General features: G+C 40.3%; 1 pseudogene; it reads right to left on the bottom strand.

The window, feature by feature from the left end:
• LOC130025997 (60S ribosomal protein L10a-like) lies at positions 1-2940 on the bottom strand (annotated as a pseudogene).
• Positions 2941-4976: the final 2036 nt, after the last annotated feature.

Here is a 4976-nt window from a genome sequence, read left to right as displayed (position 1 = left end):
CTAGTATAGGTGCTGAGGCTTGCCCATGGTGCTCTTGATGTATAAGGCTCGGTCGTTCTGCCAGCTCTTCTTGAGCAATGACAACAGGAAACTGACAGCCAGGAGGATGTTGTAGACAAGCTCCTCATCCGTCATCTTCACATGGCCAACAGCCACCGCCAGACACAGCAACTTCTTCATCTGGAACTTGATTGTGGACTTGACTTCATCAACCTTGGCCACCATGTTCTCATTGTGGGTCAGCAGAGAAGGAAACTTGCCAGCCTTGTTCAGGCTTGGGCCCAGGATCCTGGGAATCTGCTTGATTAGGGACTCAGAGGCCAGAAAGGCGTCACACTTCTTGGCCAGCTTCTTCACCCGCTTCCGGTTCTTGTTGAGTTTCTTCAGTGCCTCGATGTCAATGTGGGGGATGTCCATGGCCTTGGCCTCATCGCAGTGCTGCTGGTCCCCTAGCACGCACACGGAAAACTTGGGGCAAGGGATGGACTTGAGCCTGAGAGAGCCCGAGAAGCGCTTGTCCTTCTGTGGGTCATAGTTCTTGAGGCTGATCTGCAGCATCACTTTCTCAGAACTTGTGGCTCTTGCTCTGGTTCCCGTGCAGGACCTCCCGCACTGCCTCATACAGGGTGTCAAGGGACACTTTGCTGCTCGTGGTGATGGTGGCCGCGGGAACCGGAAGAGAGCTGTGTTCTGTTTTTATAATGCTAATTTAGCCAGTAAATATCTGCTAAGTAGCTTGCCAGATTAAAAAAAAAATGATGTATTAAAAAGAACTTTGTGTTTGTGCAAGCAAAATGCACAAAAGGTGGGCAATTCCCTTTAAATAATTTTCATAACATTTTTACCTAAGGAAATTGACTTTCTCTAGGTGAATATCCATAACCAAAGACTTAAACAAGCAGTGATTCCTACCTCTCAGGCCATAATAAAAATACTAAAGCAACAATAAAGGTAAATATGATATAACAGGTTGTAGAATTCAGCAACGAATCAGACATAGCAGCAATTTAGATTCATTACAAAACATAAACGATCATTTTTTTTGTAATTTGTCCACAAATAATTAGATGTTTGCATGCAGAAATATTAGCAACACTCACTGAAATGAATCCATAGTTTATGCAAAATTATCCTTCATTGGAAAACATAATCTTGATGTCTAAACATAATTAAGAGAGATTACTTAATTTCTATATGGCTACTGTTTTAACTCAAATGTTTTGTCAGAAGAGGGGTTCAAGTCTGTCTTGAAAATATGTTCCTATGGGATTCAGAAATAGGAACGTTGAGTCACTAGGAAAAGTTTTTATAGATTTTCTAAAATGGGAAACTAATGTGAAAACTAAGGATTAAATCCCCACGGCATAAAATTTCTTTGGAAGTCAAACCATTTGAGTTCCTGAAATATTTCATTTGTCTGAAAATGGAGCATGTCAAAAGAACTAAATGCTCACAAACATTCTACCTGAAAATAACAAATCTTATCTACTCTAAAAGAACACAGTTGACACTGCATCTAAATAAACATTGTTGCAAACTGTCTTATTTCCCATTTATTCCAAATGTCATCTATCTTTACAATGGTAAATGTTTTTTTTTTTAAAGTACATTTTCTTCTTTCCTTTATAAAGCCATTTTCTCTTCCAGAAAATTTCCCCTTTCCACACCCATCTTCTGTTAACATCTGTGTTACATAAACATAAAATCCTAATGCCTGCTTGAAACGTTTTTTCAGTGAATTCCCATGTATATTTGTTTGAGTAAAAAGCTTAATTGTTTTTGCTAATGTTCATTTTATCAGTTTAATTTGCAATTCCTTAAGGGCACAATTTAAGCCTCTGGAATAAAATGCTCCTCCTTCCCAGTGAGAGTCTTCTTGAGTTACACTTTTGTGAACTTACATGTAAATGTATGTGAACAAAGAATTGAATTAAAAAAAGTGAATAAAAAATAAGGTTCTACAGTGAATGTGTCCTTTTGCCAGTTTAATTTGCAATTCCTCAATCTGTCACTGTCACTGTCCTCCCGTTGTTCATCAATTTGCTCGAGTGGGCCCAGTAATGTCTCCATTTTGAGATTTGTTGTTATTGTGTTTAGCATATTGAATATGTCACGGGTAGCTTGCCAGGCTTTCCCATGCAGGCGAGATACTCTTGGTAGCTTGTTGGGCTCTCTGAGAGGGGCAGAGGAATCGAACCTGGCTCGGCTGGGCTGGCTGCACGCAAGGCAAACGCCCTACTGCTGTGCTATCGCTCCAGCCCACAATTCCTCAATATTTTAAGCAATTCCTCAATATTTTAATATTTTAAATATTTTAAGCAATTCCTTAATATTTTAAGAAAAAGTCTATAAGAAATTCCTCTCAATAGACATTCATCAAGGTTAGAAAATCAGATATTTGTTCTGTATAGCATAATGGTAGTCATTTCTTTCCTGCTTCTTCTCTCCACACTAGATAAAACAATATGCAGTCCCCTTGTCAGTCTGCATTATAATGAGGAGCGATTTTCTGCCTTTTTTCTAGACAGTAAACAAAAGAATATATTTTCTGGAACTGATTTTTGCTTTCCTGGTCAAAGGGGGAAAATTTCCTGAGCATCATGTCTGTCTTTAAACAACAACAACAGAAGCAACAACAACAACAAGAACAACAACAAAACCCACATAAAATAACTAGGGATTCAGTTCTTTTACAAAAAAATTCTAACTCCTTCGTGGATCTTGGGTGAAAGGCGTAAAATTAGCAAACCAAACGCTAAGATGTCTTTGTTCTTGCAATTCTTTATTTAACTGCGGGGCTAGTAGCCTGGGTTCAGGTCTTCCTCCTTCCTGTGACGGGTGTCTTGGATTCCCCTCTTGGTAGGAATGGGGTCCATGAGCCTTTCCTTCCCATGGGCTGTGCCCCGGACCTACTGTGGGGGTTGCTGGGGCCTGAGCCATTCTTGGAACTCTGGCCTCATCACTGCTTTTGGCCTCTTTGGTTCTCTTTTGCTCTCTAGACACTTGAATGAGGGTCGGGGAATCCCACCCCTGTGGTGAGAATTCTCTGTATAAGGGGTGGGCCTGCACCCAGAACCAGTTGTTGGAGGGTAAGTGCTAGGTTTTGGAAATAGTACTTGTGGTTCTTTACATTAGACTTTCCCTATTTGTATATTTGTTTGCTTTCAGCCCACACCCAGCAATACTGGGGGTTCTGGGTTGTTGGTTGGTGTTACTCCTGGCTCTGAACTCAGGGATCACTACTGGGAATAGTAGGCGTACAAGATAGAATGCCCAGTATCGAACCTGGCTTGGCCACGTGCCCAGGAACACAGTTTGCGCATCTATGTTAAACGGTTATAATAGACAATAACAGAATGATCAAGAACACGAACCAAGACCCAGCCCAGAAAGGTCGAAAGGAATGAAAAACCCAGCTGTTGTTTTAAAACTTGAGGTTTCATGTATCTGTGCAAGGCCTGGACTGGTTTTACTGACTAGTCCAGAAATTGTCCAGCTTCATTCCCTTGGTCTGGGAGTGATGGCAAAGAGGGGGAATAGTTTAGTTAATCCTGTTATTCTCAGTTTATGCCACTAGGTGACACTCTCGTCCCACATAGAAAGCACCAGAAGGCAGCCAATTCTGACTAACTCCTGCAGATCCTAAGGAATCTTGTATAAATTAGCACACAGAACCCCCGACGTCTTTGGTCCTATATTTCTTTAGTTTACAGCCAAAGCAAGTCTATTCGTTTCTCATGCTGCAGCTCAGTCCCAAGTCTCCCTCTTTCCTATGAACGATGCTCTGGGACTCTCTTTCCTGTAAACAGAGACCAGGGTCCTCTTCTGCACAGGATTCAGCTGTGCGGAGTTCAGGATCCACGTTCCTGTGACTGCGATCCTGCTCTGAGGTCTGTCCTTTAGGTGGCCTTGGCTCCTTGTCTGCTTTCTCCCTTTGCTGCGCAGCTGCTCCTTTGCTCCATTCAGATTCTCCTTTGTTCTCCAGCAACACAGATATGAGGCTCTGCACCCCCGCCCTGCTCCCACATCCTGTGTACAGGTGAGAGGGCCCAATGAGAAAGCTACCCATTTCCTGTCCTCTTTATGCCTTACTTCTCTCCATCCTGAGCTGTTCCACTGCCTGACTACATCATTTTAATGAAGCGGGATTTTTAAATCACCAATCAGGGTTTGGAGTGATAGTAGGGCATATTCAATTTCTCCCTTGAATATAGATAGAGTGTCTAAAGTATCAACAGTCATATATTATCTTTGAAAAAAAGTCATGATGCATAACATAAAGACAGAATAAATCCAATCCTATACTTCTTGAGGTAGATAAGCCATCAAATTAACATAATTGAGATTAGTAGGTAAAAAGATAAAATTAATAACAGTATATATAGAAAATTCACATGAACATAAACTCTAGATTAAGGAAAAATCAGAATACACATAAATTATATATAAAAATATGTGTATGCATTATCTATCTAACTGCTAACAGGATAAAAACTCTTCAAGGAGAGAGGAGATGGACCCCTTGGTTAGGAGAAGGTGACATGCCCAAGATAAAGAATAGATTTTCTGGAAATAGATCTTCGCTCTGACATAGAGATAATTTTCTTGGGTAAAAGGCTATTTCTGGTAAAAATCCTAATTCTCTATAATAGCTTCAATTTTTATTCATCAGGATAGTAAAGTGAATGGTAAAAATTCTCATGAAGTTTCAAGAGATAAATTGATTCAACTTGAAATATCCCATGTGCCAAACATTTTGCTATCTCACAAAATCCTGTGCTGGACATCTCAGCAAAAGATATCCTTAAGATGAATCATCTTAAAAGGAGATTTGAAACTGATGGTATCAAATGGTATCACTGAGTTTGTAAAAAAAAAAATAGTAGCAAGCATGTATAAATCTAGGACTAATTAAATGAACCTAATAAAAAGAATCAAAACAAGCAAATGGACCAGGATTCTAGCAAGCAGAATCA

Source organism: Sorex fumeus, unplaced genomic scaffold (assembly GCF_029834395.1).
Source record: "Sorex fumeus unplaced genomic scaffold, SorFum_2.1 ptg000033l, whole genome shotgun sequence".
NCBI lineage: Eukaryota > Metazoa > Chordata > Mammalia > Eulipotyphla > Soricidae > Sorex > Sorex fumeus.
Note: the sequence above shows the minus strand (reverse complement) of the source record. Positions and strands in the feature narration are given on the sequence as shown.